This window comes from Poecilia latipinna, unplaced genomic scaffold (assembly GCF_001443285.1).
Source record: "Poecilia latipinna isolate Pla-1442-1.1 unplaced genomic scaffold, P_latipinna-1.0 Scaffold203, whole genome shotgun sequence".
NCBI lineage: Eukaryota > Metazoa > Chordata > Actinopteri > Cyprinodontiformes > Poeciliidae > Poecilia > Poecilia latipinna.
The window spans coordinates 11,879-25,884 of record NW_015112819.1 but is presented as its reverse complement, the minus strand read 5'-3'; positions in this window follow the sequence as shown (position 1 = coordinate 25,884).

The following is a 14,006-nucleotide window of genomic DNA, read 5'->3' as shown; positions in this document are numbered from 1 at the left end:
CCACATAAATATTTGTTAATTAAATGAATTTAATTGCTTAATTTCTGGCACTGTTGTTTTCCTCTTATTAAGACGGTTCCAGGTTTGAATCTGGAGTCTCTCTGTCTGCATGGTATTTGCGTAAGTGGGGAATATCAGAGTAAAAATTTTGTGTTTGTTTTACTTCACAGCAATCAATCAGTCAATCAATCAGTCAATCAATCAGTCAATCTTATTTATTAAGCAACCTTCATAATAAAAGCAGCTCAAAGTGCAAAGTTAAAGACAAACCCACCCAGAATTTTTGTTACTCAAAGGTTCATTTTCACTCTCATCTGACTGAAGCTCAAGTTAAAGTTCCTGTAGAATTTTTCAAACTCAGGAAAAAAATATTTAAATTTCTGAGATGGCAAGATTGAAAAGGCTTTCTGTTGACATACCTCAAACACTCAAACACATTGGCATGTAGATATAGGAGCTAAATGGCTGCTATGGAGACTTGGGGCCCTCAGGATCTCACAATATGTTGCAACAGCAAAAAAATATATATATATATATATATATTGTTTTACTTTCCGTGGTGGCAAGATAAACGTAGGTCCTTGCTGCTTTGTCTGTCATACTTTCAGTTTTTTGTTTTTTTACTTTTAAATTATTGTTGTGACTGCTGAGATGTGTACCTTTAGGTGAATAGCTCTTGACTGTAGGTTTACTTATGTAGATCTCTGTCCTCTTTTTCACTTTAAAGAGTGGCTAAGAGGTGATGGACCATGGCTTATACCATGGTGAACAAGGACACAGGAACGGGTGACCAATCAAGAGTTTATGGATGTACTTAGTAGAAATTTGCGACTCTAATCTAATCTCAAGTTGACGATGTCATCAGAGTGATTTTAAATGACAAAAAAAGGTTTTAATTTTAAAGGTTTTTAATCGTGAGATTATGCTTTTGCACAGAGATAATTCATTCTTTGCACATCTTTGCTGTAAAACTAAGTTAGCGAGCATCGTGTGTTCATTTTAAATGAGCTTTCTATAGACAGATGAACAAGCTCGCACAGCTACACTCTTGTCGCTGATGACATAAATGACCCCTCCTGCGGGCTAAAGTCTTCTCTTGGTAGCGTCCGTGCTATGAGAGCCCATAATAAACACAACTGCCTGTGTCTCGTTACACCCACGGCTCCGCGGCCAGCTCGGCAGAGCGAGGGCAGCCAAGCACAGGAACTAACAGGGTCATCGTCCTGCAGGAGGACGGCGGCCTCAAACAGCAGGCTAACGGCTGTAATAACGTCTGCTATCAGACGCCACAACCAGCTGCTCAGCCTTCACAGCTGTTCTCTGGACTCAGTCCCCACAGCAACAACAGTTGCATCTAAGACCTGAGAACTATTTGGTCATATGCTGCACAATCTGGACCGTATATGCATTTGGTCACAAGAGATGCAGAGATGGTGTCAAACGTGGAAGACGTTTCCCAGACGAGACTCGGATTTAACTTTTTGATCTGTGTGGTTAAAAAAAAAAAAAAAAAAAAAAAAATACAAACAAGAAAATGTAGGTGGTAGCGTCACGGCATGCAGATGTGCTCTTCAGCCGGGACAGAGAAGCTACGCGGAGTTCGAGCTTTTGGTGTATTTTACTTGCAGAAACTTTCAAAAGTTCCACAATCGAATGTTTATTTGCTTTAGTTCTTCACATAAAATCCCAGTAAAGTACAACGGAGTTTGAGGCGCTCACAGACATATCCAACTTGAGTCCGAAACAAAACAACATCATGGCTGGCTGGCAGTGTGGAGAAAAAAAAAAAAAAAAGAGCTTCTAAGGCTGAAAAATTCTCAATGAGAAGTCACTGGCTTTGTTTTAGTTTACACACGAGTTCCCAGAGTGAGGAGCGCCTTCACCAGAAAGAAAACAATTGTGTGATTGTGGGGGAATAAAACCATCAGCAATATACATGTGGGAAGAAAAGGAGATGGGAAGAAAGGAGACTCTGAGAGTTTTAATGGCCACTTTGCAGGTTTTAAAGCTGTTGATGCTTTTTTAGTTGCTGGTTGTTTGGTTTGGGAGAAAGGAAAAAAAAAAAACAAGGAAAAAAAACGCTGTACATATTTTGGCTCTTTTGAGCTCAAGAGCTCAAGTTCAAGAAAGAGCTCAAGAAATTATCCTTCAAATCAGTCGTGCAATATTAACTTAACGTTTCGTTTTGTCTTAAAAGTTTTATTGCTCCAACAATATGCAAGCGAAAATTAGAAAGACTGAAACATAGATAGCACGTATTTAACTAATATTTAGATTAATTAGGGAGTTTTACCCCCTTGAGTCATTCAGGGGGACATACTTTATCATTCCAGCCTGTGTCTGTTTACCGAAGGAGACTAAGCGGTTCAAGCTAAAGGAAAAAAAAACAAAAAACAAAAAAACCTTCTTCTTCCTTGGCTTTTCAGTAGAGTAATTGAGCAATTACGCATGATTGATTGATACAGAGAGGGAGAAGAGGGAAATCTGGCCAGGGTACAATGAAGAAACCCATACAGTAGCTTTAAATAAGGAGAGAAATGGTCAGAGTTACTGAGGCAGCCAGATGCCTGACTTAAGTGTGACTGGGGACAAGCAGCCGCTTCAGCTCAAAGGAGAGATAAGAAAAAAAAAAGTGCATGGAAGACCGTGTGGAAGGTCTGTGTGTGTGAATCTGTGCATATAACTTTCCATGAGAGATATGGATGTGTGGGATGGGAAAGAGAAAGCAAAGAGGAGAAAAAGGAGGAGGAGGAGGAGGGCGGGGAAGGGAATTGAAATTTTAATTAGCCTCTGAGTAATAGCAAAGTGGTTTCCAGCCACTCCAGTGTTTTCCCAGGAACATTACAAGTCCGGCATGGAATCTTGGAAGTTTATTGCAACTTTACAATGTTAAAGTCATGTAAGATCAGATCAAAAAGACACACAAAAACACACTTTCGGTCCCATCTCCGACAGACTGTAAGGTCGTGTCGGGAAATCCCTCCGTATGGGCCTCAAACGTACACGAGATTATCGGCTAAGATCTCCCCCGAACCCGTCCTGCGCGCATCGCCCCTTCCTGTTCTTTTTTTTGCAGCCAATTATAAATACATGTGGGTATTAAGTGTGACACCTGTGTACAAGATAAATCCCCCACACCGGGTTTCGGCCGTTGTTTTACCAGGAGCGGTTTATCTGCTGCTGGTGGCAGCTGCGCTGCGGAGATTTCCAGCAGATCCTCAGCCCACCCAAGCAGAATAATATCTATACGCTGGCTGCATCTCCACGGCCGCAGGGTCTCACACACATGACACGTATATGTACAGTGCCTTACCAGAGTATTCACACTGCTCCAACTTTTCTTTTTTCCGATTTTGTCTCGTCGCAGGCTCAGTATTCAGTCGGTGTCATTGGGACTTTTTGTAATAATACAACAAAAAACAGTCACTGCCTTCAAAAGTCACCTCATTTGTAAACAAGAGTCCATATCTGTATGGCTTAATCTCGGTGTAAATACAGCTGGTCTGTGAAGGTCTCTGATTTGTTAGGAGACAAATCAGAGACACCTGGATTAAGACCACGGAACGCGGCAGACGGCAAAGTAGAGGACGTTTTAGAGAAGTTTAAGGCTGGGTTAGGTTATAAAACCAAAATCACAAGCTGTCCAAAAATGGACACACAACTGCAGGGAAAGCATTAATCGGAAAAGAAGATGAGAGGCCCGTGCTAATCCTGGAGGAACAGAGTACGACAAGTAGCACTTATTTACTCCTTTTAAAGATGTTACCCGTAAACCAAGTGTTTTTTTTTTATTTTTTATTTTTTTTACTTTCAGAGGATTGTTACATACAAGAAACTCATAAAAAACAAACAGAAACAGAGCTTTCATTAAAAACTGGCACTAGCAATTAGTGCATGTCGTATTAGCCAGTGCTGACAAAGATCTTTGTAAATAATTACACTCTGAGCATGAAGCAGCGCTCGTACCGCTCTAAAACGAATGATAAAATGCCCAATAAAAGCGACAGGCACTTGACATAAAGAATGTGTCAACAGCTTTTCTAAGCCTGAATTAAACATGAGAAGAAAGGCTGAGTAATTCATGAGCCGGACGGAACGGCCAGGATGAAACTCGGCAGCATGGCGAAGCGTTTAAAAATGCAAGCGATTGCCTTCGAGGATGATCAATATCTGGCGCAGCCACCAGTGGAGCAGACGCACACAAAGAGGTAAATCTTTTTTTTTTTTTTTTTTGCTTATTAACCATTTTTTCTCATCTTGTAGAGAAATCATTTCATTGTAGATTTGTTTTCGGGTAATGTCATGTTGAGAGATTGTTGCAAAAATACTTCCACATTCAGAATCAAAGTGTACACAAAGGTTGAATTTCATACATAAAATCTATCATCTCATTTAACGTTAAACCTGCACAGTGCGTGGTTTGTGATCTTGATGAGCTTCTAGAAAGAGAAAAAATATTTCTTATTAATCTATTGGATGTCATACAGAAGATTGTTTTTAATTATTTCAAACTGAGACCAATATATATATATATTTTTTATCAAGGACATAATTTAAGAGATTTCAACTTCTTTATGTTGTGCCAACATAAAGATTTATAGATTAGCTATATGTATTCAAAGATAAATATATATACAACCGGTTTCTAAGGCAAACTTGATAGTCACACAACATAACTGACACACTTGCATCTTGTTTCCGTGGGGCAGCAAAGCCGATGGAGCCTCTACTCTTCAATTTTCATGACCAGAAAGGTTAAACAAGACGTTTTTTAGCAGAAGATGATATGGAAGAAAAAAAAAGAAATATCACCAGAACAGATCAGATCCTTGAGGACAAAAGCAGGGTGGCATTAATAGCAAATTAAACACGTTTTCACGCAGCCAAACGAGATGCATACAATTTGCAAAGGATTTCTAGACACGGCAGGCATCAGACGAAGGAAATGTCGAATTTACGACCAAACAGGCTCGTGTGTAGGTATGACTTTTGCAGTTTCCCCATTTTTATTGTGCAATGCACTCGTTGACTGTTAGTGGTATTCCAGCTACTTGACACGCCCATCATTAGGTGTTGGAGGAAACTCGGTGGCCTGGATCACTTTCAGATGGAGGAGTGGAAAGGTTTAGATGAGGACATGCGGAGCTCGGGAGACAATTATGTCTTCAAGAGGAATGACAGTCCACTGAGACTTCATCCCACTCCGGTGTCTTGCTCGCATGAAGTCGTACTGCCTTCAGGGAGGAAGACTTGCTCTAAAGTAAATTAACGGCTTTGCCAGAAGAGCTTTTAGGGATTCGAGTGAACTGTTTACGTGTTTCTCTGATTTAAAGTGTCTGGTTTTCTGCAAATATTTCAAAACTGGGATGATTATTTAGAATTTTTTTTTTTCTCAGTGGAAGAAATAACCTATTTCAAAAGCAACATAAAAACATAAACAACCAGTTCGACAAAGATCTGATATTTTACAGAGAAATGTATCTAAAATATCAGATACATTTCTTCCAACATGAAGAACAAGAGATATCTTAAAATACCCCAACAAAATATTGATGACCAGCGTTGATTTGTTCTTCCATTTCTGAAAGTGATGATGTACCGCTAAAATACCCTAAAGATGAAATTACCCACACAGCCATCTAGATGAAGCAGGAACGGAATATGCACGAAACATTCATCTGTCTGTCTTGACAAGGACTTATCTAATTTATTTTTGCTAAATGGCCATGGCAGAGTCCAAATTTTTATCTGCAAATTTAATTTCGTAGAAGGAAAAAAAGGTTTGAAATTAGAATTAAGTCGCTAAATGCAGGCGCTATCAGATTCAGAGGTAATATGTTTAGGCACATTGTAATTTCACAGTGGAGATTATGTTTTCTTAAAGTTATTAAGGAGGTGATGGGGGACTGCCGTGCAGGAGGAAACGCTGTAGAGTCATGTTTCCAATTTTAGATAATAGAAGCACAACAGCGGCGCTGTCTTTGAATAGTAATCAGCAGCTCATCATTCCTTCTGTTTTCAGAGTAAAGATTAAGACAGATGTTTGAGATTATTCTTCTTTAAATACAAAGGTTGAGATGGTAAAACAGGATAATTTCACCTGGAGAAAAGAGGAGAGGCGACGAAGCAGGAATCCATTATGAATCAAAGTCCATTTTTATTCATTAAGACGGCAGCAATGCGAATCGCAGGTGTTCTTCACTGGATGATACATTTCTCAGGACGAGTAACAAAAGCCCCGCAGCCTTTAATGTGTCTGTTTCCTGTTCAAATGTGTCCAGCTGGAGTCACACTGTAAGCACAAACAGGAAGGATTTGAGTCTAACATCTGTTTTTCATAGAGAGGATGAAACCTGCTTTCTATTTAACTCTCTATCAAATTAGTCCTGCAGTATCCACAAGGTCCTGAAATCTGAATTTGGACGTTTTTAATGGATATCTGAGGCTGCGTATGCGCGACATATTTGTACTATGTTATATCACTTAGCTGGAAATGCACACAGTGTCACAATGTTAGTGTCACCTAACATTCCAAAAGAAAAAAAATAAATAAATCAAATCTGCTTTAGGTTGTGATTATGATGTGGAAAAAGTTACATGGATATGAAACGTTTTCATATCCATGTAAAGAATTAAAGAATTACTTTTAAAAACAGTTTCATATTACAGCATTTTATGAGATCAGTGAAAACTTGAGGCATGAACAGAAAATATGTAAAAAAAACGCCTGACAGCATTTACAATATGAGTAGATATACGAATATTTTTGTTTCGTGTTTTGGATGCCTAAAAATGTATTAATATCACAACAGCCTCTATGTCATAAAGCACTGCAGTAATCTTGAGCATGGAACGCCTGTCTGCTCGTCCTGCAATCCTCCTATGGAAGTGATGCCAGATAATGACTATTCCACCTGGCACAAATGTTGGGGAAAAAAAGAAACAAAAAAGAAATAAATCTATGTAATTTGTTATGCAGAAGTTGATTTTTCACGAGCAGAGGGGTATTTTCACCTGAAAGTTGCGACTGTTTGGCTGATGAGCTTTAACGGGTATTCTCCACATCGTTGGGGTTTTTCACCTCCTCACAGAGAGACCTGCTTAATATTCCTATGTAGCAGAGTAAACATTTGGCCATAAGGAAGCACTCGATTCAAGCGGGACGGTTCAAGTCAGACACCGGATGAGAAGGGGGACATAAAAGAGGCCCTTCATGAATCCAACAGGCCCCCTGGGTCAAGTTTCAAACAACCCTCCCTCATCTTCCTACACTCTCAAACACACATTCTTCACGTGTACTTTCACTCATCGCACTCCGCAAGCAAGCACAAACAGGCACTTTCACACCAAACAAGTTGCTCCGAGAAACCACCAAAGTGTCTTTATTGTGGCGTTGGGGCCTCATGATGTCAGGAATTCAACCTCCGAGGCTCAGTTAAAAAGAAAAGAAACATGACGAGGATTGAAACTTCATCTTTCACTTCACATCTGCAAAATACAGTACTACAAATGTTATTGTATTTTATTTGGATTTCATGCGATTTCATGCGATCGACTCGATGCACTGCGTAACTGCAAAGTAGACGGACAAAGAGGATTTTACAATTACATAATGACATTCATTTATATCGTGCCTCCTTTTCTGTGACACACCTAAATAAAATCTAGTGCAATTAACTGGCTTCAGTCGTTCCCTAAGTGGTAAGTAAAGCTCACTTGTGTATAATTTCATAGCAATATTATTTAATTCAGCATCCTTTTTTGTGAAGGCCTTCGAGGTTTGTTGTTAGAGAACATTAGTGAACAAACAGATTCATGAAGAACATGAAGAATGCATGAAGAACGTTAAGGCTGTGGTAAGGTTATAAGATAATCTTCCAGAGAACCGTTCTATCCATTATCTGAAAAATGGAAAGAGTATGGCTAGAAATACATGGCCATCCACTTGAGCTGACAGAAAGAGAGCATTAGTCAATGAAGCGATCCATGGTAACTCTGGAGGAGCTGTAGAGACCCAGAGCTCACATCCAGAGCTCAGGAAAATTAGAAGTCATGTTTTTTTTTTTTTTTTTGGCAGAGCCGATGAAGTGTGTGAGCAGTATTAACCTACAAACCTGACTCAGTTACACCAGTTCTGCCAGAAGAATTGGGCCTAATTTCTGGCAAACCGTTGTGAAATGCTTTCGGAAGAATAACAGAAATGTTCAAAACAAGTCATACAATTTAAATTCAATTGTACCAAAAAAAAAAAAAAGTTCTATATTTTTGCTAGAATAAAATCCATGTAAAGGCTGACGAGTTGTTAGAGATCTCGTAAGCGGACTTTAGTGCTGCTCTGCCAGCACTAAAGGAAGAGAACAAAAAAAAAAAAAGAGAACATAAAAGCAGTGCAAGTTCTTCCTTGGTGGCCCATAGTAAGAAGATAATTCTCTTTATGCAAATGTTTTTTGGTTGAAAAGAGATTATTGATCATAGACCAGAAAGCTGTGCTGCCCGGAAATACAGAGGAACAATGAGGAGGCTAGGGTTGCTATAAATGAGAAAAGCGAAATGAATTATGCAAGTCTCTTTTGCACATCCACCTTTTCCTCATTATGTGGAGCCATCTGAGTGGTAATTAAATTCATGCACTGATAGGATTCCCTAGTTTTCTGCCACCATGCTTTTCTTATGTACTTTGTCATTCTGGCACTTTCGAAAAGAGGGAGGGAGAGTCATATTGGTGGTCTGTGGAACATCATATTTTACTTTCCCTCATTTAGTTTTCAAATGAAAAATTAGCAACAACCTTCTTGTTCTGGAGCAACCAGCGTTTTGATACTTCCTTTGCAAATTAGTATTGTATTAAGATTGACTTCCAGGTAAATAATCAATTACGTGGCAAGCTGCCTAATTCCTACTTCGGTACAGGACTGGTGTTGTGTCAGGGGTCAAAAGATGAACGAGGCGCCAAGAAATTGCTTCCATTTGGAAGTATATGAAGTCGCTACATATTGCAAAAGTAAGTGACAATCTATAGAAAAATAAAAACTCTGAATTACAATACAGTTTTCAAGGAAGAAACATTTTCTTCGAAAGACCACTTCCAGTATTGGCTAAAATCTCCTAAACTCTATCAGAAACTCTATCTGATGAAACCAAACCTGAATTTTAGGTTTGATACAAAAACAGTGTACCATGGTAACGGCAGTATGATGAGCTGAGGCCACAAAGTGTAGTTGGACCTGGGGTTTCTTTCAAGTTTGATAGCCTATTACTTTTTTCCCAAAACGTTTCAGGGGGCTAATGGAAATTCCAATTTTCTTCATTGGAAGAAAATTAAAATTTTGGAAAGCTCTAATAAAAATCCAGAACTTGGTCTAGCAACCAGTGAACATTGAAGTACGCTGACAGATTGCAGTTAGGTTAGGCTTTAATTAACACTCATGCTGGACCAGAATTAGTTTCCCTTTGTAACATGTTACAGATAAGACTGTGTTCTCAACTTTAAATCTTTTGCTTTAAAACTACAAATAAATTAAAATAATGCAAGTTCATTTGAGCTATCTCCCTCCTGTACTTTCCAATCAGTTTGCATACACCGAGTAATAGAAAGCTGTTAATCTGCATCTGATAAAGAAAAAATGCCTCGAAACCCGACATTACTTCTCCAGGGACGAAGAGACAGTCCATCTTGCAAATGGACTTCTTCAGAAGCTTCCTGCCTCTCCCCCTTATCCTCCTCCTCTGTTGGGAGCTACACACGAGGCAGGAAGCTGCCTTTATGAAGACGGTCGTGGATTTATGATGCGGAGGCAAGTGTGACTGAACAAGGTCTTTTTTCCCATCTGTGCTTCAGAGGTGCTGCTCTGCTGAAATTTATGACGAGGATGACATAGCTGATTACTCTTGGTTACTGGAGAGAATTGGACGTAGACCAAGACGTTAAGTGTTTGTGTTTATGAAAAAGCAAATAGAGGCCCCCGTCGCCCGGAATTGTCAGTAGTCCAACTTGGTTTTCATCAAATTCCCAAGACCTTCATCAGCTCTCACAGACAGACTTGTGGGAAGTTGTTGTGGTAAATGAATAACCAAGACGCGTTAGAGACAAAGGAGTTAGGGAATAATAAAATAAGATGAATAAATAACACACCCAGACTGATGGAAAAAACACACGGAGCATTCCTGCCTATGGATGCGAAGACATGAGCGAGACTTTGCTGTGACCCCATAAACAGGATGCACTGTGGACTTCCACTTATTCCTTTTGACAAACTTGTGGTATCGGCATTAAACTGTGGATAAAATCCTGGAGGAGAGTTGAGCCAAACCAAACAACAGCTACACAAAGGCTGAGAAGATGTTCTAACCTCTCTGACCCTATCTGGAGTGGCCTTCTGTGTTGTGAAGTTACCTAGATAAAGAACATTTCCGTGAGGTGAGCCGCCGTAAACATTGTCTGAGTATTTATTTATTACATTCTCTGCATTAAAAAGCATCTTCAACTTAATTTGAAACTTGGCGGACACAGCTAATTTTTGTTAGTTTATTGTTGAGGGATAAAAGACCGTATTCATGTCAAGAAAGACAAAAGACAGACCCAGACATTGCTTGACATCAACTTGAAATAAATGTGGTTTTTCACAAACCGCAGGCCTCTCCCAAAGCCTACTTTTAGACCTTTGGGAGGCTTAACGTCCATTCCATGGGCCTCAGTTTCCTCTGCTGTTTGGATGAGATTTTTTTTGATTGATGAGCCATGGCCAATTAGGAGCTTAGCCACTGAGGCCCACAAAGACATGGGTGATCTCAGACATAAACATGGCTGGCCATAGGGGCTTGGCGATACCTGTTGTCTGTGGAAATCTTTGTAGCAGCTGGGAGAGTCACCAGGTCTTCCCTAGAGGTTTTGAATACTTGGACCAACTCAGAATATCTTCAGAAAACAAGTCAGCCTGCACTTCTAATACCCAGAAACAAACCATTCCCAGAGTGAAATAACCAAGGGGTGATGTCAGGTTTCCAACACGGTGCCATCCTAGTGGGGGCAGGGAGTGGTGAGCGTCTGCCCCGACTGACACTTTGTGGTTGATGAGCAACAGGGCGCCAGCCAGCGGGCTCGTTAGACAAACTGTGACAACAAGATGTTGGCCTTGAAAATCAATTATAAACAGGAGAGTGTCTCTGCATCTGTTTCTGCTTGGAGTTATGCAGCTCTGTCTGCCCCCGCTCTGTTTTTCCAAGGGTCTGACTCCGCTGCCACTTAGTGGGTCATCCCTGTGGGATTAGTGATGGCACACAAACCTCTGGTACAGTGCTTGTAAATCAGAGCAGATGAAGTGAGGTGATGACAGGTCTAGGAGGCCCCCGTAATTCGCCGACATTTATTGGAGATTCCTGAGAGAATATTGTTTTTATTGTAAGCTCTGAGCACACTCCCCTGTGTGCCAAACATAAAACAAGTTTTTTTTCTTTTTGTTTTAAATAAAAGATTAAGCTTTTCTTTAACGGATACAAGAAAAAAGAAAGACACATTACTGTCTGAAAAATTACCCCCTTTGCTTTAACAACCTGAGGTCTCTGACACTTTTAAATAAATAAAGGTTTCATCTAAAATTAGTGACTTATCTTGAGCTGGAACTGGAATTTTTGTCAAAGTGGATAAAGTAATGTAGAGTAGTGTGTTGAGTATACCTGTTAAACCCCACCATTTCTCTTATTTTTTATTTGACAAGACGTACTACATTTATACGTATTCCCTATGTGCAGATAAGAAAATTATGACTCAAATGAAGAACTTGTTTTACAAGTGATAAAATGTCTTGTGCAAATTATGTTTCACAAACTTTTCTTCAGAAAGACAAATGTAAGTCAATGAGGCCAAAGTCCAAAGGGGAAAAAAAAAGACCTTAAACTATGCTAAAGATCTAAAATCTACTGCTCAAGACAGTTCTAAGAGATTCCAAAAAAGCCCTTGTTATCTTAAAACAAAGCTCACCTCATCAGCATTTCTTTCTATCACATAGACTCTGGCCATCTCTTCCTGATCCTGAACCAGAAACACTTGTGCATGTACTAAAAGTCTGCAATCAAGACTATACCAACCTCCCTGACTTACAGTTATGGCAATGTGCTATGCCGGTACTCAACATCTTGAACTCTTTCATGTTTAATCACTTTATCGACAAAAGCTGTAACTTATTTTATTGTGACATGTTCTCGTACTCAGTCTTGTCACCCCAATACCATGAAATATGTGTATTTATTTATCAAAACAATTCTGAGACAAATAGGTTTGAAATAGAAGTAGGATTGGACAAAATGGTGACACATAAATACAAAACGGTAATGCAAATTTGCAAAGGAACCTAATTGATCCTCAACCTTTCCAAGCAGTGAACAACTTTGTCAGTGGCCATAATGTTTTGGCTCATCGCTGTTTTTATTTGCGTACACTTAACCCCAACAACAACAACAACAAAAACAACATGGAGACTTTATGGATGTCAAAGAAGCAACATGAATGCTGTTTAAGGAGGCGAAGTAGACTTAATGGTCTCCCTTAAAAAATGCTACTGTCCCCTGGCTGACATCAGCCGGCTTTTACCCAGATAAACTATGTCATCACGCAGACAATGCAAGCCCTCATTCCTTTTGTTTCTTTGTTGCTCTCCAGAGAGACTGTTTACAGCCATTTCATTTTTTCCTTCAAGATGCAGTGAACGCAGTGATAAAAGGCCCTCATAGTGAGACCACCACAAGAGGTAGAATAACTATAGAGATCCTTTCAGAGACCCTTTGGGACTGAACAGACCCCCACTAACTTCTTCTTTTGCTTTAAGCTCTTCTTGCCCATCTGTTCTCCAGGTTTTGTCTTTTTACCGACCTTATGGCTAGAGGGCATTGAAGGCACGTTCGGCTTTGTGTTTTGTGCAATCTTCAAAACAAGTCAAGCTTCCTGGCTTGACTTGGAAGCTTGAATCCACTTCACCAGTCCAATGAAGTGGTTTCGTTATCTTTTTTTTTTTCACCTGAAGCTCTCAGCAACAAATTCTAAAACTCGAGCTAACATGCAATTATGCAGTTTCAGGGTATTTGTCCAACCAACCAGACTAATAATCAAGCAGTCGGGATACAAGAATGGTTGGAGTTACTCCCAGGCCAAAACCAATTCACTCTCACTGGCAGGGGATAAGCTTTTCCTCACAGCAACCAGCAAACATTATTCCACTCTGTTCCAGAGTAGCAGTGGCTATCTTCTCCTGAACGTGTATGTTTATTAATGTTAGTCCCAGAAACCAAGCAGGATGTCAATCATCAACAGCAGTAGCCGACAAATTGCTACACAAATGATTATGGTTTGACTCAGTGCCTTCAGAGCCATTAACTTGGCAAGTCTGGCTATTCAGGAACGTCTATCCTGCTTCCATGGAAAATTAGTTGAACATGGAAAACTGTAGTAGTGTAACACTGCCCACAGATAAATAGTATGGTGTAAAACCAAGCAATAAACCCCCACTTTCAGCCATCAATTGAAAACCAAATGTAAAGAGGTTGACCAGGTCAGTGCAGTACGAAATCTTGTAGGACAGAACATAATGGGTATCCCATGCAATAAAGGTCCTCGCTAATGCCAGATCTGGAATGGACTAGTGTATTGTCAGCATTCATCATTCTTTATCCTAATAGTGCATGAGGATTAGACTGTGTATTTGTAGCAGGGAAGCAAGGAGGCAAGTGAAAGAACTCAAATAAAACAGAAAAAGCATCATTATATTGTGTTATTTAAAGAAAAGAACTATGTTTTGACATGAATCAAAATGAGAAAAAAATATATAAAATTACAGGCAGTGTTGCGCAATTTTATGATCTACAGTCTTCAACTGAAACAAGTACAACTAGACTTGAATGCAGTCATGATGGGCAGGATATAAGTATATTTAGGTACTTCTGTTTTTCTCTTTTTTGTACAGTTTTGTAATTTAGTTCTGGTAATTTATTTCATTAGAATAATTTATTCAGTAGAC